We start from the raw sequence: 22391 nt of genomic DNA, 5'->3' as shown, positions 1-22391 counted from the left end.
TTCTACAACTTGCAGCAGATGAGAGGGTGAACTGCTTCTGTCTACTTAGAAGGCTACACAGTGAGGAAGAGCAGATTCAGAGCCAGACTATCTGGGTTCAAATTTAAGTACTGGTCCTATTTGGCTGAGGGACTTTGGTTAAGTTACTTAACCTTTCTGTGCCTCAATGGCACAGAAAATAAGGAAAATGGAGATGATGATGATAAAGGTATCTCCCTTACAGGGCTGCTGCAAGGATTACATGAGTTACTAAGGATGCCCTTGAACTACACTTGGTTATTCCAAAGTTTACTATTATTTCTTAAGCAACAGAGAAACTTCTTCATAGATCATGTTGTGAGGATATCAGGCCTTCAGCTAGCTCAAAGGCATCATTTAGATACCATATCCACCTTGGTTCTTTGTTCATCAGGCAATGATTCCACAACAGGCGCTGAAATCGAGGAAGAATCTTCAGCTCTTCGGTGACTGTTGTTTATAAGGTGACCTAGAATATGTTTATGTGGGTTTTTAAAAAGACTATCATCAAAAGATGAAAAAACATCAACAGACACACACTGCTATATATAAAATAAATAACAAAGACCTACTGCATAGCACAGGGAACTATATTCACCATCTTGTAATAGTCTACAATGGAAAAGAATCTGAAAAAGAATATATATAAAATGAATCACACTGTGTGTACCTGAAACTAACACAACATTGTCAATCAACTATATGTCAATATTTTTAAAAGTCAAAAAACAGATTTTTAAAACTTCTGGCAGAAAACTCAGATCCCTGAACACATATCTGCTGCCTCCAGCTTAAGAAACCCTGGTGTAAAATGCTTGTCCTGAAGCTTCCAAGGTGTTTCTCTAGCAAAGACAGCCCTTGGGCGCTCACATCTCCCTTGGGACTAGCTCTGCCCTGATCTATTTTGTGTCCCTGGAGCAGGGAAGGGAGTTAAGGAGACAAGAACCATTGGCTCCAAATGGGATAGAAGAAGGGCTCTAAAATGATGACCCAAGGGACAGCCGTGATGGCACCACTTGTGAAGATGAAGCCCAACTGGGGAGCATTCCCCGGGCAGCTCACGGTGGAGGTGGACCAAGCATGAAGAGCTTGTCCACGGCACGGAGGAGGAGGGAGGGACATTCAGGCAGACTCTGAGCTGTCACTTTCCACCCTCATTCTGTGTTTTCAACTCTTTTTGTCTTTAAAGAACACAGATAGTATCCTTGATTCACTCTTTAATCTGGAGGGAGTCTCAAAGGGAAGGATGCTATAGACTGAATATACTGATCACTCTCGTCCCCGATGGTGCCTCCCTCTGCCCCCTGTCAAATGAATGAATGAGTGAGACTGAGTTTCGTACAGGCCTGTCTGTGCCTTTAACCACTGTTACACCGCCTCCCACCAAGAGCAAGGAACTCGCATCAGTATCAGGACTGGGAGCAGGCTACTGGAGGCGGCTTGCTAGCGCAGTGAGCTTGAGCAGAGCCTTGAACAAAAGGGTGAGCAAAATCTGAAAAGGGTGACAGGGTTTGACCAAAGCCCCTCCTTCAAAAGCTTAAAGCTAGAGTTCTGTTCAGAGGATGCGCCCGTAATTTCTCCCCTTTCCTTGTTAACATTTAGCTTCTGTTGGGTCATAAGAACCAGGTTCTGATACAGATTTACAATTCATGGAGTTGTGTCATCAGGAGAAAGTCTTGCCTAGGAGAGCATTTGAAGTTCTAGGGGGTGGAAGGCAAGAAAAGAACTCTCTTTCACCTTCAAAAAGAAAAGGATAAGAGGAAAGAGTAAGAGTACATTATGAGAGTATTTTATGGGTTGGATGAAGCACAAGCTGGAATCAAAATTGCCAGGAGAAATATCAATAAACTCAGATATGCAGATGACACCACCCTTATGGCAGAAAGAGAAAAAGAACTAAAGAGCTTCTTGATGAAAGTGAAAGAGGAGAGTGAAAAAGCTGGCTTAAAGCTCAACATTCAGAAAACTAAGATCATGGCATCTGGTCCCATCCCTTCATGGCAAATAGATGGGGAAACAATGGAAACAGTGACAGACTTTATTTTTGGGGGTTCCAGAATCACTGCAGATAGTGACTGCAGCCATGAAATTAAAAGACGTTTGCTCCTTAGAAGAAAAGTTATGACCAACCTAGACAGCACATTAAAAAGCAGAGACATTACTTTGCCAACAAAGGTCCGTATAGTCAAAGCTATGGTTTTTCCAGTAGCCATGTATGGATGTGAGAGTTGGACTATAAGGAAAGCTGAGCACCGAAGAATTGATGCTTTTGAACTGTGGTGTTGGAGAAGACTCTTGAGAGTCCCTTGGACTGCAAGGAGATCCAACCAGTCCATCCTAAAGGAAATCAGTCCTGAATATTCATTGTAAGGACTGACGCTGAAGCTGAAACTCCAATACATTGGCCATCTGATGCAAAGAACTGACTCATTTGAAAAAACCCTGATGCTGGGAAAGATTGAAGGTGGGAGGAGAAGGGGACGACAGAGGATGAGATGGTTGGGTGGCATCACCAACTCGATGGACATGGGTTTGGGTGGACTCCAGGAGTTGGTGATGGACAGGGAGGCCTGGCATGCTGCAGTCCATGGGGTCATAAAGAGTTGGACACAACTGAACTGAACTAAAGAGGAAGAAGTTCTGCACCATGGACAGGGCAGGGGTGGGAGCAGCCAGTGATGGCTAAAGTCCAAAGCAAGAATCAGTGTGCAGGCCTGGATGAGACGGCCATGTAACCTGCGCAGAAACAACCTCCAACTCATGCCTGAAAAACAAAGTCCACCCAAGACCCATAGGTACAAACCAGTGGTTACCAATAGTAAGGGGCAGGGAGGAAGGGATAAGATAGGACCACAGACTACTGTGCATAAAATAAATAACCAAGGGGCGGAGACAAGATGGTGGAGTAGAAGGACATGTGCCTACTCCCTCTCATGGAAACACCAGAATCATAACTGCTGAATGACCATCAGTAAAATAAATGAGCCACAAGGATGGATTGTGCAGCACAGGGAATATCGCCAAGATTTCATAATAACTACAAATGGAGTTTAACCTATAAAATGTTTGCTCACTTTGCTGTACAATGGAAACTAACGTTGTAAATCAACTATACCTCAAGCAAAGCAGCAGGTAAGTCCATCAGGTAGCGAAGGGTACCGTGCTCCTTCAGCCGCCACCAAGCCTCCAGCAGCGGCCAGGATGCCAGGAGAATCAGTCCCAGCCCACGGCCACCAGCATCACCTTCTCTCCCTGCACCGAGGGCTCCTGGTGAAGCCAATGCCTCAGGGACCATCACTTTGCACCAGTCTAGGGGCTCTAGTGATGTCGTAGTTATAATTTGTGGGGGTCTGTACAAAGAGGATTTCTGCAAACTGTTCTAAGCTTCAGCACCACCCCTCCCAAACCTAGTCCTGCCCCGACCCCTCTCAGGCTGCCTCCTCCCGAGCAGATGTGCTCCGCTTCTTGATGGCAGTCGTTCTGCCGCAAGGTGGCGCCAGACATCCTAACGTGAGACAGAGCCGCTCAGAGTGCGTAGGCAAAGCCTGAGGTTTCTGCTTCCATTCTTAGAAGCTGAAATACCCGCTTATTTGCTCTTCTTCCTATCTGTGGCAACCTAAGGCTTCTCTTTGCATGTTTCTAGTTTCATTGTTTTAAGCTACCCTGAGCTAGAGTTTAGAGGGTTCAGAAAAATTGTCTTTGTAAAGCTTATATATTGTGGGAACTAGAAAACTTTTAGCCAACTTATAAAAAAACCAGTTAGAAATGAGCCCAAGGAAAGGAGTAAAACTCCTGAGAAAGAAACAAACTAGGTGTTCAGCAAGTTGACATCTTTTTGCTTGTTAAAACTTGCAGAGTTAGAGAAGTCAGGATGAAACTTGAACACTCAGTACTGAAAATTCTCTGAATTTCAATTCCTCTGCCCAGAATATCTACTAAATGTTTCTGTAGAGAAATGTCAGAAACCATCCCATTAAAACAAAAACCTGTACTTAAGGCAGGGAATTGGAAAACAACAATTTGTACTATTTGAGGTCAGCAGTAACTTGGCACAGAATAATTTTAGGGCATTAAGTCAATAAGGATTAATATTTGGTAACTGAGCAACACAAACGGAAGTCTTTTTTATATTATTTTTGAGAAGGTGAAATTAAGATTATTGACATGTATTTTCAAAAGACATTTTAATTCTCGTCAACCACTGTATGTAAAAAAATGCTAATCTGTGAGGCTAAATTCATGTCCCTCGAGGCTCTTTTTATCTATTAAAAATGTTTACATTCTCATTCATCCTGTGACTATTTGCAGATTGTCCATGCTTTAAAGAGCAGCGTGTGTGACCTAAGTCTCTTCAGTCATGTCCGACTCTTTATGACCCCATGGACTGTAGCCCACCAGGCTCCTCTGTCCATGGGATTCTCCAGGCAAGAACACTGGAGTGGATTGCCGTGCGCTCCTCCAGGGGATCTTCCCAACCTAGGGGTAGAACCCGGGTCTCCCTCATTGACACCACCACCACCTAGGAAGGCCCCCTTAAGGAGCAGAGTGAGCAAGAAAAGAGGGAAAGCAGTCATCGCTCAGCCTTTTTCTTTTAAATACCTTTTGCAGTTCACAATGTTTTTCAAATCATTCTGAGGACAGAGAAAGATTTTTTCTGGGGAAGTCACTAACAGCCACTATAATACCACCACCTGCTGTTTACTGCGCATAAAATCCACTCCTCTTTCCTTCTGAAACTATGTGTTGTCTGTGGGTATATGGGAAGCAACTCAGCTGGTTTGCTGGTGACTTTTATAGGGTGAATTTCCTTTGGAAAAGTAAATGGATGGCTACATTAACTCCAGCTGGGAAAGTAGGTTCCAACCATTCTGCTTTCTGCCACATCTGTATATTCAGACCATGCCCCACCATTTCCCAGCCCACCCATCCCCTCCACTGCACATCCAGTCCTAGCTCACCCCACATCTTTCAGACTAGGCCCACAGGCAGATAAGAAAGGGCCTATTCTCACTCTAGGTTGCCTGGCATGGATGGATACTCTTTGGGTCTCTAAATTTGGCAACATCTCCAAACTTCCTAATATTCCTGGTACTGAGTTTGTTCTTCCTGTGCCAGAAGGGGACGTGGTGATCTTAATCCACAGGGTTAAAAAATAAATGAAATAACTGGTTGTCCCAGAAGCACCCACCTATTTCTCTGCACCTGAAAGAAACAAATGGGTCGATCTAAATGAGATGGTGTATAGAAAAAGCGCAGCAAAGCGCCCTGTACACTGTGAGACTTCCCCAGGGCTTAGATGCTGTTGCATCTGTGCCTTCCGTGAAGCCTTGAACAAGCCTCCCACCGAGGGGGCTATTTCTTGCTGGCCATCAGATCCCCTGGAGGAGGAGATGGCAACCCACTCCAGTATTCTTGCCTGGGAAAGGCCATGGACAGAGGAGCCTGGTGGGCTACAGTCCACGGGTCACAAGACAGTTGGACATGACTGAGCAACTGAACGATGACCATCACTACATCAGTGTCATCCAGCAATTCCAGCACAGCACCTGGTAAATGATGGGCATTCAATAAAAAAGCATCATGAATCTCGATTTCTTTCCCTTTAAGATAGGGACTGTAATATCTGACTTCAGAGACTCTTCTATCACCTGCTAAAGAGCCCAGACATAGAAGGATTTTATTTTTCTCCTTTTTTCTTGGGAGAAAGATGGACTTGCCCACTTCTCTGGCATCTCCCCAGATGGCTTACAGTCAGGTAGCCACACAAATAGTGTGTGATCTATAGTCCTCCACATATATACACATCTCCATTTAATTAATCTCTTCTTTGAAAACATCAGACACCATTTTATTGGGCAGTTAAGGGAACAGAAGCCTGCTAGATCAAAGCGGCCAACTGGTCACCCAGCCCTCCCAAAGTGGGGCTGTAGTTCATTACAGCCAATCGGTTAATCACATTTACCTCCCTTGTGTATCAACATGCCCCAAAAAACAGACTCAGAAGTCCTGGGCACTGCAGAGAAAATCTTTTCAGGTAACCAATGGTATTAAAAAACCAGACCACATCTTGAAAGATAAGTAGGGCTATAAAAAATCAGAGGTTCCTACAACCTGGGACACTCCCCAGGTCCCCCCATAGAGGGGGTGCTCCCCCTCAAAAAGCCCAGGCTCTGATGAGAATGCCTTTTCTTTAAACAGATGGATTGCTCCTTCCCAGACATTTTTGGACTAAAACCCAAACCTTCACTTTCTTTGCAGTTGTTTTTGTTGTCTGCGTTGTTTTCAAGGATCTTAATTCTGGCTTGAAGCACATCTCCCTCCAGTTCTCACACTTGGTAACATTCAGCTTCCTCTTCTGCAGGTTGTAGGCAGGAAACTGGAAAATGGGCCACAGGAAACCTGGCCTCCTACATCTGTCCCACTTTGTAATTGCAGCTCTGGTTTCATTTTGCCTTGTGTGTCAGCTCTGTTTTAACCCCCAAAACAACGGCCAACTCTGCTTTCTGAAAGAACACTGCTGTGCCCATTGCCCAAGGGAACATCTCGAGACTTTTCCCTTCCCCAGAGTAGTTAACCGTATGAATTCAGCACGGGAAACACTGAGCGAATTCTCCTAACAGTACTCATTTGGATCAAAAGCCATATGGAGATAGAAAAATGATGCATTCAATGTGATAAAACTACTACTAAGTCCCCAGTGAAAGTTTAAGACCACTTGCTAGTACTGTACATAGCAGAAGTTATTGTATATCATGATGATTACTAGCAGTTCAAGGCTGTCAGATGAATTCTGACTTTTGAGGCTTTGATAAGTAACATATGAAAATAAATTATAATTACCCCTCATTATAATTTCTCATTATGATGCTATTTTAAATTATGTTCTTAACCACACAGCTATTAGGTTGAACCATATGATATTGTTTTCATGGGTCGAAAACAGTCAAATACCAGCAATCTCCTATAGTCAACCTAAAACATACAATTACTAATATATCCAGAGAATAGACACACACACTCATCTTCAGGGCAGTATCTTCCTCCTGTGTTTGGTCCATGGACCCTTTTTGAGAATCTAACATTCTCTAGTGGGGAAAAAAAGATATATTTAGAGCCTAAGGATAATTTATAAATCTCAGAGAGCCCCAGTCTAAAGGAAATGTTAGCTACATCTTCCCCCACCAGCAATACTGAGTGTCCATGGAATTTTCAAAAATAGGGCTTCTACCAAAAAAACACAATTTCTTCCTTAAAGAGTAACTTTGTTTTTAATGTTAACATGCGACGAGCATTTACTGTGTACCAGGCATTATACACGTTGCCTAAATTGGATACTCCATGATTTAATGACATAGAATAAGATGCTCCAGCCACAGGAGTATTGTGGGAAAACAGAGACTCGTATCCAGGTGCACCTGGGTTCTGAGTCCAGCTTCTTAATCACCACACACAGTTCCCCCAGCAGAGGTTTCATTTCTTATGTGCACACCTTACAGCAACTAAGAGAAACGTCCCATTTTAACACAGAGGAAAATACAGTTAACATTCCCATGAGAAATCAAATCAAGAGGTTTCCTTGTTCATTTCTGGTTTTGCTTTTGTGATTCCAGTTGTTCCAAGTGGTTCTAAGGGAGTTTGAACCCACTCCATCATTTAAAAACAAAAACAAAAAGTTTCCTTTTTTAAAAGATCTACTATCAGTTTCAATACAGGGCAGCTTCATCCAATGCTAAATAACCAAGGTTGCCTCTTGATGATAAGAAACTGTGCCTTCTATTATTTAGGTCTTTCTCAATAGGAAAGACATCCTCCCGTTCGGTGTGTATACGTGCGCTAGATGGTGGATCAGGAGAGGAACACGGGAAATGAAAGGTAGGTGATCTCACCTGGCCGCCAAGCAGAGCCCCAAACCCGCATGCATTTCATGTAACAACATGACTCATGAGAAACACATCGCTGAGAACAGGGGCAGGCTGGGGACCCCACTAAAAAGACGTGACCCACTGGACTCGGCGAGCACCCAGCGGAGGCTAAAAACATCTTTTTAAAAAACCAACATCTCTGGGGAAGCCCTGTTTCAGGTTCTAAGAAAGCTTAACGTGGGATCTCATGGCGTCTCATGACATGCACATAGAATAAAAAAGGTGTTTTGCATTGAGTAAAACTTACTTAAAACCTTGCTAAGTGTTCTTAAGTTTGAGCTTCAATTTAACGAGCTCCCTAATTTCCAGTGGGCACTCTTCTTCCACACTACCCCCTGATTCTTATATTTCATAGGCCTTTGAATGGAAGAATCTTTTCCCTACATTTCTGTACTGTTAATAAAATTCAATCCTGTGTGCAAGGAGAAACACTGGATGTCAGAACATATAAATTCTAAACATAGTCATGACCTTGAGGAGTTGCATGATCTCAGGGAAGAATGTTAATTTCTCTGTTTCAACTTTTTAAGTAAGACCAACCCTAACCCTGCTCCATACAGGGTTAGCAAACTACAAACTACTGTTCTTTGATGAAGAGTATTTCAAAAGTAGAAATCTAAGATATCCTTTTGATCAATATGCTGTCTAAATGATCTTTAAAACAAAAAGGGAATACCTTCAGCTTCAAATAAAGCCTTCACAGAGAGATTCTTTTAAAATCTGTGGTTGCCTGAACTAAGTTTAAGGCAGAAAATGTTTAGTTACCTACTTTTAGTTTTACGAAAATCAAAAATAAAAGAAATCTCACATGCCACTTCTACTAGGATGAAACCATAACCTTTCAGACAAAGTTGAAAGCTTTTCTGTGCTAAATAGTAAGTTGGTAAAGCCCACAAGTATATACAGAGTGCAGTCAGAACAGTTTTGCATGATACAATATGATGGTGGTTTTTCCACATCCAGAAACTGAGACATTTCCTGCCAGAGCATCCTCCAAACTCCACTATTGTGTTGAAACTGTAAAATCTTTCTAAATCAGGACTGACTTCCTCCTATTATGCTTTAGAGGCGTCTTTCTGGGAAGGGTAGATTCAAGGCAAAGGTAGGAATTCCTGCAGCACCACCCAGTGGAAACAAGAGAGAGAGAGAGAGAGAGAGAGAGAGAGAGAGAGAGAGAGAGAGAGAGAGAAAAGGCAAGATAAAGCATGTTGAATTAAACAAAAGTCATGTCATAAACTCTGCTAATTAAAACTCTGGACAGTGTGCTTTTTCCATCAATGGTGACCAGCAATATTTTGCTTAACAACTGTGTCCTTGGTCCCCAGGCCATTCCTTCAATGCACCCACACAAATGATCAACATCACATCTGCCTGGTCTCTCTCACACGTGTGTACACACACACACACACACACACACACACAGGGCCGACACCAGGGCCAGGGAGGAAGGAGTCCCGGGTGGGGTCAGGAGTGGCCTGCAACACCATCCCTTCCTCGCAGAAGGGCCCCCAGGGACCGTGGGGACCAGGAAATCTGCACAGCTGTGCTTCGTGTCCCCGTCCAGCTGCAGGGTCGGGCATTTCCTGGCAGAAAGGTAACCATCTGTGCATCTTCCCCTTTCCCCGGTCTGAATGCACTCGGTCTGGGCTACCTCCAACATCTGCAGGCATTTCGACCTCCCTCGCTTCCCCCGGGGTGGGGGGAAGGCTCGGAGCTTCCCCTTCCCTTGTGGCCCTGATCTCCCGTCCCCCAAATTCTCTCCACGGTGACCACTGCTTCTGCTCCTCTGTCTGACCAAAGCCTCCCATAGGTCGTTTCAGTCCATCTCAATTCCACTTACCACCATCATCTGAACACCTCTCTTGGCCAGAGACTGCTTCTCGCGCACACGCGACACATCAGGCTCCTGACCTTGGGAACGGGATGGAGCAAAAGGGACCCTTGACCCCCTCCTTCCAGCTCTCCTTCCCAGAGAGCCCTGGCATCGGCCAGGAGAGGGAGAGAGCTGCGGTCTTCCCGGAGACACTTGGAAACTCTCTTGTCTTCTCTACGGAACTTAAAATAAAGTATCATTTCCTCCATGTCCTGGCTATTGTAAATAGTGCAGCAATAAACATTAGGGTGAATGTATCCTTTGGAATGGTTTCCTCCGGGTATATGCCCAGGAGCAGGATTGCTGGATCATATGATAGTTCTATTTTTAATTTTTTAAGGAACCTCCACACTGTTCTCCGTAAAATCCAAACGAGAGGATCTATGTATGCGTGTGACTGATTTATTTCGCTGTACAGCAGAAAATACCACCACATTGCGAAGCAATCATACTCCAAATAAAGGGTTTTTTTTAAAAGCATCCTTTCTTCAATCATATCTGAAAGCCTAGGTCACTAAAAAGAAAAATGGTCACCAACATTAACACCCCTGGTAAAGTTATCTTTCCCTTTTCCTGGAATAAGTCCACCAAAACCATTTTCCATGTCTTCTAAAAATAGAAAATGATACTACTTAGCTGATCTTGACATTGTTTAGAAGTATATGATTGGTGTTAGAAATGTTACAGCATTTTTTAACTGTTTACAAATGTCTAATAATAATATAAATATAAACCTTTCCCCTTTCCTTTTTCTGAAGTGTAACATTTCACAAAATGTGCTGGTTTCTGAAAATGTCAAAATCTGGCTGGGATATATTGACTAACGTTAGCTAGTTTTGGGGGCCTTACTAAATATAGTACTGTTACAAAAATAGTGACAAGTTCCTGGTATTTGTGACATCTTCTTTAGGGATTCTGGAGAAGCACAAAAGAGCTGCCTTCCAGGGGTGGCTACCTAAGCAAAGATCCGCACTTACTTGAGCATCACCACTTCTCTTGAGTGCTCTTCTTGACAAAATGCTTGGCATGGTTTAGAAAATGCAAATTCACAGCCTCAACATTTATACATAAATCTGGTATGATAATATATTCACATTGGAAGGGATCTATAAAAAACAGTGACTCTGCAGTCTTCAAAATATCATCACCTGCTCATGTGGTGGACATCTGCGGGGGATTTTAGCTGCATCTAAAGTCATGAAGGTAGAATCTCACTTTTATAGCTTTACTGTCTCCATATGAAGAATTCTCTCCCACATTTTTGTAGAGATATCAAGTTTAGCTATATATGACGAGTATGGTGCCAAAATACAGTGTTTCTTCTAAATCCAAACGACTGCTAATAAAGCTCATTTTAACATGAAGCAAAACTACAATGGCATGAAGGTAAAATGGCAAGCAAAAGGCATTTCATTGTTTCAGAGAATGTCCATTTAAAAAATCTAGCCGACTTGTAGATAAACTGTAGAAAGTGGAACACATTTAAAATATCTTGGTGTTTCTGTTGAGCATAATTACTTGTATTTTTTTTTTTAAGTTGCAAAAACAGATAATGAGTGATTTCAAAACTAATCTTCTCCAGGGCGTTATACTTAAAATGCATTTATTAACCCCCAGACTGCAATGAAAAATGGACAAAATAACACTGAAACTGTCATCAAGTGGAAGACTGAGAGTTCATTCATTCGTGTCCGGCTGCCGTCACACGTTTCCTTCAAGAAACCAACAAAAGCATCCAACAGGAAAGAGCGGTGGTCGGTGCAGCAGCACCCAACATCAGCGAGCCCGAAGCGTCCTCACTCCCTTAATTCCCATGCGGGAATCCGCCATCCACCAAGTCGGTTTAGCCCTTTTCTTACATGTCACATATGACTTGTTCCTCTGCTTACTCTTCCAGCAACTCTTCCACACAAATATATTAATTGCACAAAATAAATGCCAGCTTCAACTTCAATGATCTTTTCCGTTTGCTAAAGAAAATCACCCTTTCTGTATTTGAATCATTTGGTACATATACAGTCTTCTCCATCAAGGTCTGAGAGTGTCTGTTTTCCTAAAGACAAATTGGTAGGTTTAACATCTAGGTGGCTCAGTGGGTAAAGAATCCGCCTGCAATACAGGAGATACAGGAGACTTGGGTTCAATCCCAGGGTTGGAAAGATTCCCTGGAGGAGGCACAGCAACCCACTCCAATACTGTTGCCTGAAGAATCCCATGGACAGAGGAGCTTGGCAGGCTACAGTCCACAGGGTCGCAAAGAGTCGGACACGACTGAAGTGACTGAGCACACACAGCACGTACAATATTTAGGTTAAAAAAAAAAAACAAAGGATGTGGCAAAGCCTGGAGGAGGGTGCTGTTCTTGTGGTTCAGTTCTGATTTAAATCAAAGCAGAGCAAAACTCTGGGGAGCAGTGATGCTGACCTTCTGGGAGCCCCAGTACTTTTGGGTCACTCGGTTTGATTCAAGACATCTTTTAATAGCAATATACTTCTGGAATGAAAGTAATTCACCTTAGGAAATTGTTTAACACTCTTCAAAATTACTCAGTGCATCCAAGGATCACAAATGCAGAATTGAGAATCAATGCTAAAGAACCTAAAGAAGTGAATGAAGCAAAGTCAGGCATGCCGAATGGCTGGCTGGGCCATGCTTCTGGCTTTGCCTCGACTATCAAAGATGGAGTGGGCTCACCAACAGGCAGTCTTCCCTCCTCTAAAGACTCAGCACCATGGGACAACATCTCTCTCTCTCCACCTGGGGTTTAATCACTTCCAACCCTGACTCAGAATATCACTGGGAGAATCTGGAGATGTTTGTCCTAAAATGCTTCTAAGAGAAAAAAAAAAACCTAGCAATGCTCTACTACCCAACACCTTCTGGTCTAAATGATCCGTATCTGGAGTTTGAAAAACAGGCAGGAACATTAGCAAAAATAGCTTCCCCACAACACTCATGAAGTCTAGAATCCAGAGGATTTCAAATGTAAGACCATACAGAAAAGACCAAGGAGCTGTATCCACATAGTCTTCAAATGATGCTAAGTGGTTTGGTCCCTTCCTGTATGTTCTATATGGGGCTTGCTGAAATTATGATGTACCTGGGCTTTCTTTGCTCCTGAAAATTATATCAAAAATCCAAGCTCTTCTGAGTTCTCACAGTGAAGTAATGATTCTTTGGGATGGGATGAAGAGGTCTGGCAAACTTTCCCTCATGCCAATCCTCTGTATAGAACTGGGGCTTGAATACTCCATGAGCAGAGGGACTGTGGAAAAGGAGCAAAAACTGAGACCAGTCACATTCTCTTAGACTCATGCATCCCTCTTGTAGCTCCAACTACGGAGGCACGTGCACACGCGCGTGCACACACACACACGCACACACAGTGCTCCAGTAAACGGTACTGAGGAGGTTACCTCTCCAGTTCATCGAGTATTAACCAGAGACACATCCTTAACTGTTAGTGTTGGGAAGCTGTTCTCACATCTACAGCCTTTTTTGTTTGCCTAACAGAACATTCTGATTCTCCCGGGCGCTCATGTCACCATTCTGACAACGACAAGGACCTACAGGTGTAAACATCTAAGAATTCCTGCAGCTAATTCCTACAGAGAGACCCTGCAGTCACGAAGAAGCACATCCCGGAATAAATTCTAGGGCTTGTTTTATTGTGGTAGTTGTCATAATCTCTCTCTTCTGACAATTAACTGCAGGGAGAAAAAAAATATTGCTTAATTACACCTTCTGATTAATCAAGGTTTGACTATCAACAAACCACTCCTCAGCAGAACCCAGCTGAAATTAGCAGATCTAGCCCTCAACTGAAAACAATTTAGGTATTTAATTATTCATCCTTTCATCATCACACAGGCAATATTATTATTTTAAAACTCAATCAGAAATGTCACTTATTATAAGAAGTTATAAACAAAAGCTACACAAAGGTTTTAGTATAAGTGAAGAAGCACCTTTAACAGTGAGTGTTATGGAACTCAGCCCAAGGAACCTATGGAAATTTGGTCAACTGAGTCTCAATAAAGGACTATGATGATTGCTATAGAATGATTCATTTTAATATGGAAAGAACTTTACATTGAGATTCTTTCAAGCTGTACTATCCTTTAAATTACCTGTTAACCAACTCTAACACCGATATCAACAACAGAGCTAAAGTCTGTCCCCTCAGATGGTAACATACTAACCTGATCTCTATAAATTCACTTTTGCTGCAAATCTGGACAAAAACTCTGGACAATTATATATCCTCTATAGAGGACCTTCTTAGCTGTCTCTTTGATTTAACCAAGAGATATGCCTCTTATTAATTCAAATAACTTACTGTCTAAGAAAGAGCCGGATTTAGGAATAGCAATATCAATAGCTATATCAAGTTCACTGGCAAAATGGGGGGAGAAGAGCCATACTGACAAAATCTTTCCTCTTCAGATTGCTTTTAATTCAATGAATGTCACATATTGTACAAAGGGCTGGAATAAATACAAGGATAAGAAAAGATGAGGCCCAGTGGGAGCTTAGACTGCTGGGCAAGACTGATGAGCAATACATCTTGATACATCCATGTGCAGATATCCCTCAGTTTCCGAATCTAATGAATTTCAGGGTTTGGATGGTGACTTCAGATAACAAGAGGTAGCCAGCTATCAAATCTACATGGTTCCTGAGTTTTGGATAAGCAGTATTAATGAATAATGAGGAACACCAACCCTATCTCCAGAAGTAAACATCTGAAACTGTTTGGTACCTGTGCTTGGATAGCAAGAATCTGCAGAGGAAGAATTCAGGTAAAAGGAAACTGCAAGTAGAGCTGGTGGCAGGGCTCTAAAGGCCAGGGATGGAAGATGGGGGGGATCTGGTCTGGAGAACTGGGAGAGGTCTCCCTGGGGAAGGGATGGCTGAGCTGCGACCTGACAGATGACCACGTGCTGGCTCAAAAGTGGAGTGAGAGAAACTGATGAGAACACAGGACCAGGAGGGGATTCCCAGAAGAGAGAAGGGCATTTGGAAGGGCCCAGGGGCCAGAGGGCATGTCACACGTTTGAGGACTTGAGGAAAGGCCAGTGGAGTTGGCCCAAAGCACAGCATGTCGCTTACATTAGAGAGTTTTGGTCTGTATCCCAGCTGCAGCCACTGGGAGATCGTGAGCAGAGGAGCCACAGGATAGGAGCTGGGTTTGCAGGACTGCTCTAGCGTGTGGGCAGGGAAGAGACCGAGGGGCTGAGGGGAAATGTGGAGCCCCTCAGATTCAGCGGGGGGAGGATTTTCAGATATGATCAGGAGGAAAGAGCAGGGACCCAACTTGGCGATCAAAATCTTATCTGAGCTACTCAGTACCCAAGCTGGAGACGGTCGCTGGTGTCCCCAAGAATGAGGCAGTCGTGCTCTTTAGAAACAAGGGGTGCCTGTCACAAACCTCAGGAGGAGGGGAAAAGGGAGCTTGGCACCGTCCCTCAGGTCATCCTGATTCAACAAGGGGCAGAAATGGGATTGAAGGGAAGCTTATGGGGAGCCCCTTTTTCCACCATCAAATAGTTTCAAAAACTTGCTGCCTGTCTCTCAAAGTCAGCTTTCGGGGGATGACAGCAAACATTCACTTTACACTTTCACAACTCCTGGAAGAATTCAAGTTCTCTATTCTTAAAAAAAAAAAAAAAGACCAACTCAAATAGGACTTTGGATCTAACTCTCCAGCCACTCTACCCTCTGACCAGGAAAACCTTGGTCCAGGGAGATCAAGTCAGCTAGCCTCTAAACCCAACTTGTTTTAAGAGAATCTGCTTTTTCCCCCAACATACATATGACTGTTGATAAGCAAAAGTGATACTAAATAGTGAAGGAACTTTCTTTTCCTCTTTACAGGATGATGAGGAAATCCACACATTCTGACAATTTATTTTTAACCAAGCAGATCAAATAAAAATACTACAGTATTTTACCCTGGTGTTCTGAGGTTTAGTAACATGGTAGAATCATGAAATTGCCATAATATAATAAAAAAAATAACCAGGGGATGTTTCTAGATGATAGAAATTTCTCTCCTTGGAGGTACGGGATGGGGATTACATAGGTGTATGCTATAACACTTCAGATCTGTGCAATTTCATGTACGTAAATTATACATCAGTGAAAGAAATAAAAAGACACAAAGAGTCTCCGATTCATTCTACTTTTGGAGTAAATGACCCCTAACCTCACCAGACAGTCTCATCACTCCCATATTTATACTTGGAAAATTAGGAACTGTCCTTAGATATGGTAACTTTGAAAATACTTGGGATGCTATGTGCTTTGGAACTTCTTTTTAGAGCATGTATATAAGTAAATTTATTTTAATCCAATTCAAATCAGAATCTATTAGCATAACCATCATCTTAATTTCTTTAAAAATATGCAAGTAAATCTCACAGCCAATTATAAAATAATCCCATTTAATTCCTAATTTAATAATAACTTTCCAGCAACTGTAAATTAAAACACACAAAGTGGTCTGTGAGTAATTCCTAGTGGCAAGTCAACCAAATTACAACTTATTGAAACGGTCAATTCAAAGTTTATTTTTAAATTGCTGACATATATTTGAGTTTCCAGTAATGGATGAAAACCATTTTCATTTTGGTTGTGGGTAGGGATGATGAGGAGTCAAATTTCTACATAAAAGACTGAATGATCTACCATTTTTGAAGGCCCATAGGATGTGTTAACAGTGCACCCCAGACACAGAAAAATAAAAACTAATGGTTACTGAAGGGGAAGAGGACTTGGCAGAGATGAATTAGCAGGTTGGGATTAACATATACACGATACTATATATAAAACAGATAACCAATAAGGACCTACTGTACAGCAGAGGGAATTACACTCAATATTTTGTAGCAACTTATAAGGGAAAAGAATCTTAAAAAGAAGACACATAATTGAATCACTGTTGTACATCTGAAAATAGCTCATTATTATAAATTGTGTATCAATTAAACAGTACACACACACATACACACACACTGACAATTCGGTTTACTGAGGCTGTATCCTAAGTGGCAAAACCAGAATTTTCACGTTCTCACTGCCACAGTCTCAGCCAAAAAGCTGGATGATCTCAATTCAAATTGGTCACAGGCAATAATAATCTTGGACTGAAAATTCACTGAAAATACCAACTTCAAAGTTCGGAAACTTTACTGATATAAAATGAAACGCTAATGAATAAGAGTCACCCAATGTGCAAGAAGCACCTTCTTCCCTTCTTTATAGTTAGAGAAGGTCAAGGTGTATTTCTGGTCTAACCTAGTTTCTCTGTTTTCATCACTGAGCATTCTATTTTGATGTGTAGCACCCTGGACTTCCTGTTACTACATCTTGATATTCTTCTGCAAATCATGACTCATCCTTAAATCACAGAGAAGCTCATCAAAATCCCAAACTTCACAGCACATATGAATTCAGTCTTTCATGAGGGCTGCATTCTTAGAACATGACTTGGGAGCCACAGAGGCAAAAACACTGAACGAGTTCATGTAGAAATTATGTCAATTCACTGTTGAGTCAACACATTTATTGGATCAATAAATACAAGCTCTATGGGTGGTGATTTTGGTCTTAGGACAAGTTATTAAACTGTGTTACACGATATGTTAACTGAAAAAGTTACAAAACAGAAAGTATATAGTGTGACTCCAATTAAAAATATTGTGTGGGTATGTGTGTATTTTAAAAGATTGGAATAAAAAATACACCGAAGTGTTAACAGGGATTATGGGAGATGTTTATTATTTTTTCTTTGTGGTTTTCTCACTCTTCCTAAGATAATTCACATTAATATTTTTATAATAGAAAAAACAACTAACCTTTAGAAAATATTGCTATACTAATGTGACCTCAAATACGTCAATCTATGAAGGCAAAGGGGAATTACAGATAAATAATAAAACATGAAAAAGTCTTGCCTTAAACATACAGAAACATCTGCCAGAAATGGAGCCCTTCATTCAAATGGCCACAACTGCTCATCTGTATGTGCAGATACTGGCCCTTAGGGGCAGAAGCTGTCTGCCCACAGTCAGGACAAACCCAAAAGGGATAGAGAATCTTGTTTCTTTTAAAGTTTAATGAGGAACCCCAGGTCTAGAAATCACAAAGATGGCTGAATCATTCCCTCGGACTAGAAAGGAGCAGAGCCATTAATTAGTAAGTAGTAATTCATCATAAGCAAAAAAAAAAAAAAAAAACCTCTACTCCAGGAAGTCACATCCTTAATTTTTTTTTTCCAGTGTATTGGGTTTGTTTGGTTTTAGGTAATGCTTTGCAACCATACTGGTTTTCTGAATCTCATAAACATATAACTGGGCAGCACAGGATGCTTCAAATCCAGTATCTGACAGCTAAGAATGGAATATTTTAATTTATATGCACTGCCTGGAAGCCCTTTAAAACCGATTTCAGGAAAAGATTCAAGTTCTAAAAAGTTATTACAAATATAAATTTCAATATAGGATCTCACAATTACAGTTATTATATATTACATATACAGGTTTGAATTAGTAAGCTTTTTTTTTTTAATAAGAGAAATCTTTCAGAAATGTTTAGAAGCATAAAAATTAAAATAGGGCTGAAAAAAAAAAAACAAAACACTGCTCTCCCCCATCTGGGCTACTGTCATTCTGGTCTAGAAGGCATTAGTACCAGGTGAGTGAGGTTCAGAGAGGGACTAACTCAGCTCACAAAGGTACACCATCACACTATCATTATTTACATATCATTCCACACATACTACTAACCAAACAGAAAGGGAGAGAAAATTCATGCCTACTTTGTTATTCAACATGACAGAAAAGTGCAGTGATGATTTTTATATGTCCTAGTTGTTGAATGAATTCATATGAAAGTTATCATCTTCATCATTAACGTAAACAAGAGTTTCTCCATCTGGGTACTCCTGACATTTTGGGTTGGGAAGTTCTTTGCGATGGGCTGTCCTGGGCATTGTTGAATGTTCAGCAGCATCCCTAACCCCTACTCAGTAGACGCCAGCAGTACCCCCTCTGATTATGACAACCAAACCATTCCTGGATGCTGGCAAATATCCCTTAGGAAGCAAAATTACTCTTAGTTGAGAACTGATACAAATGAACATCATGCATTCCAAATAATAACTTATCGGAATAAATAACTTGACCTCCTTTTTGTTTTGAAGGAAATGTAGTCTACGGAGGAGAATATTTACAACCTTCATCCTTAAGATAGATCCTGCAGAATGATGCTGCCTTTGGAAAGCTTTTTTCCTTATCTATTTATTGTTAAGTCCTGTTATCCTACTTACAGCTTTCAATGCAGCGATTTATTGAGCATCTACTCTGTGCCAGGTGCGGTGTTGGGGACATCCTGTACTCACGTCCCCTGACTCACACCCTGGTTGGGCTGTTTTCAGGACACGCTTTGCCACCAGAAAAGAAACACTGACACCTTAAAAAACCCTCAAGAGAGCAGCATGTCCTTGTCAATAAAGGAGACCCAACAGTTCCAATCAGGTTCCTTAAAATTATTTACCCTTTTTAGTAACTCTACACATTCCCAACATTGAAAGGTTTAAAAAAAAAAAAAAAGCCCAGAAGGCCTTGGCTATATTTGGCATAGAATGACCATCAGGGGTTTTTGCAGGCAGGATCATTACTGGAAACCCTAAAAACATTTAGGGACAGTCTTCTTAACTGTCTGACGGGCGAGCCCTCCTAACACAATTTGTAATTTTATAACCCCCATAAACTGAAACTCATAACTGACCTTTCCCAAATAAAAGTGTGTCACAGGGGGGGGGGTAGAGATCAGAGGGCATTTTGTTTGCCAATAAGACTCAGAAATCAATTTGAGCTCATTAATAAGATGCCTGGAACACGCTCGGCTTCTCATCACCTCCGCCGCATCCCCCCTCCCCCTCCAACTGAAGCACAGATGAGAGAGGATGGGTGTGTTTGAGCTGCTTGGGTAATAGAAACTTCACATACACACACACACACACAGGCGCGCGCGCGCGCACACACGGACAGCTAGGAGAGAAAAACCTTGTAAGCCCAAGATCCAAAATGACTGCAAAGTTTAAGATGCTGCCCTGCAAAGGTTCGCTGGGCGACTTGCCCCTCTAAGTAAATAAAGCTGTAACTTGTCTCGGTCTCAGCGCCGGGCTCCCCCGGCTGACAGTGGCTGCACAAAACCCCTCCTGTGCTGAGCAGCGGAAACTCCTAATGAGATTAGTTGGTGTGTGTGCAGACATTACTTAGCAATGACTAAAGGGGCTCTCTTCCTGCAGCAGCCAGTGGAAAATTCAGGGAACTTTTTCCCCCTGCAGCAGCAGAATCCCTTTAACCCTCTCCCCAGCCAACTCCAAAAACAACCCAGCCTCCCCCGGCGTCCCCCACCTCCCGGCTGGGGCGCTGGGGGAGTTAAAGACCCGCCAAGGGCTTCCAAAAGCGGGAGGGTGGGAGGGGGCCGGCGGGGAAGGGGCGGTGACCCCTCGAACACTACAAAGGAAACTGTAAAAAGCACAAATACATAAACCTGAGCAGCAGCAAACCACAGTTTCTTTGTCAGCTCCTCTAGTGAGTCATTTTCAAGATGCTGTCTGCTGCCAGTTTCAAAGCGGAAGCGCATGGCAATTAGTCTTGCCGTTTCCAGACAAGCCAGAAACTCTCCCGACACTCGTTTTTTTTTTTTCTTCTAAAAAGCCCCTTTTGCAGTTTCTGAAATAACATTTCTTTCTCCCACCCCCACCCGCCGCCTAACTGCAGCTTGTCCTCAGGATGATTCGGTTCAGAAAACGTAACAAAAATCCAGACCTGCGATTTTTCTTTTAACCCTGCAAAATTGTGATTCCTACCCCCTAAAGTTACAGTAGCATTACAGGCCAACATTCAGTTGCAAGTTGAAGAGCCCCATCCCAAACTGCTGGGTCCTCCTCCCAGACCGAGTCCAGTAATGACTCTGCCGGCTTTATAAGGTCCAGCTAGGCGTGCGCCTGGGGCGGCGACCCGGGCGGGGGTCACCTGCCGAGCCAGAGGGGACGCGGCCCCCAGCCCCGCCGCTGGGCTCCCCACGCCCTCCTCTTCCCTCCCCACCCCTGTTCTCCCTGAATCCGAGCATCCGTACCCACTGCAACCCCGAGGAAGTCCCAGCCCCCCTGGAAGGTCAGCGGTGGTCTAGCCTCCAGGCACGCAGCCCGCTCCAGTCGCCGACCCCCCGGGGACCCCAAGTCTCACCGTCGCCCGCTCCTCCGGCGCGCCCCCTCCTCCCGGCTCGCAGCGCAGCCCAGGGCGGGGTGTGCCCGCGCCGGGTGGCCGCAGCCCCCGGGGCCGGCGCGCGGACCCAGGCGCAGAAACATCCCGCGGCGCCCACTCCCCGCGGCCTCCCCGCAGCCCCCGGGCCTGCAGCCTCCTACGCGATGCCCACCCGCCCCACCCCCACCAAACCACACAGAAGAAAGGAAAGAAGAAAAAATCCCAAACCAACCCCCACGAAACTTTGCAAGTGTCCGAGCAACAGGCACGAACCCTACTACCTACCCAGATGTGGGGGAGCTTTCAAGATCCTTCTTCGGGGGAATTTCTAGGAGGAACCGGGCGAAAGCCCCCGACTTTCCATGCTGACAGGCGTCTGCAGACGGTCTGTTGCTCTTGTAATGAGATCCTGATTTCCCCCCCTTTTTTTCTTTCTCTCGCTCCTCTTTTTTTTTTTTTCCCTCTGGTGTGTGTGAGAGCAGGAAGTTGGAGCAGTCAGGCCGAGCCGGCTCACTTCCTTTACTGCATTATTCCCCAGGCGGTGTGCAGTCTGTGTAAACAGGCTTTTCCGCCCCGCGCCGCGCGCCCCGGCCGCGGCTGTGCGCCGGGGCTGGCCGCCGAGGCCCGCGCATACTCCGCCGCCCCGGGCCCGCACCGCGCCCCCGCCCGCCGCGCGCCCCGCTTCCTGCTCGGCCACCCCCGGGGAGGAGCCTCCGGACCCCTGGCGACTCCGAGTGGCCGCAGCCCCTCCCCACGGGGGGCCGGGCGAGTCGGCCAGAAACCCGGAGGAGCTGCCCCGGCGCGCTCGGGGGCTGCCCTTGGGTGGCGGCCGGGCCCGGGGTCCCTCTTCTCCACCCTCTAACCGCCCCCCAGCGGGGTCCCCGGGCTGGGGACCGCGCCGGGCCCGCCGTGGGGGCTTGCCCTGCCGGGTTGGTCTGGACGCGGAGGCCCAAAGTGGGGAGGCGGCTGGACGCGCTGTTTCATGTCAGCTGGGATGGGAGAGCGGTGGGGCCGAGGGGCGTCGGGAGTGGGGTCTCGGTGCTCTGGGCCAAAGGGCTGCTTTGATCGTGGGTGGGGGCCTGATTGCTAAGGAGGAGATGTTTGTTGCATGTGCAGAAAAGGAGGCGCGGGTTTTGTCTGAGGGGAAAAAAAAGCCAGCGCTCAGAGTAGGGGGCCCACTTTGGGGGAAAAGGATGAGAAGCCATAAACTGGAAGCCAGGATTCTCCAGAAGAGCCCTGTCTGGCCGTTCGCTATGGCCTACGCCGGGCCCGACCTCTCCTGCCTGCTCAGGGACTCCA

The 22391-nt window shown here is 44.1% G+C and overlaps 1 protein-coding gene across 2 annotated transcripts in view; it reads right to left on the bottom strand.

The window, feature by feature from the left end:
- Positions 1-21708, bottom strand: part of ELK3 (ETS transcription factor ELK3) — a 69835-nt gene extending 48127 nt beyond the window's left edge. For both annotated transcript variants that reach the window (XM_065937153.1, XM_065937159.1), the window contains exon 1: positions 21378-21708. The gene's annotated coding sequence lies outside the window, so the exon portion shown is untranslated. The remainder of the gene's footprint in view (positions 1-21377) is intronic.
- Between the last annotated feature and the right edge of the window lie 683 nt (positions 21709-22391).

This window comes from Muntiacus reevesi, chromosome 1 (assembly GCF_963930625.1).
Source record: "Muntiacus reevesi chromosome 1, mMunRee1.1, whole genome shotgun sequence".
Classification (NCBI taxonomy): domain Eukaryota; kingdom Metazoa; phylum Chordata; class Mammalia; order Artiodactyla; family Cervidae; genus Muntiacus; species Muntiacus reevesi.
This window is presented reverse-complemented; position numbering and strand designations above follow the sequence as displayed.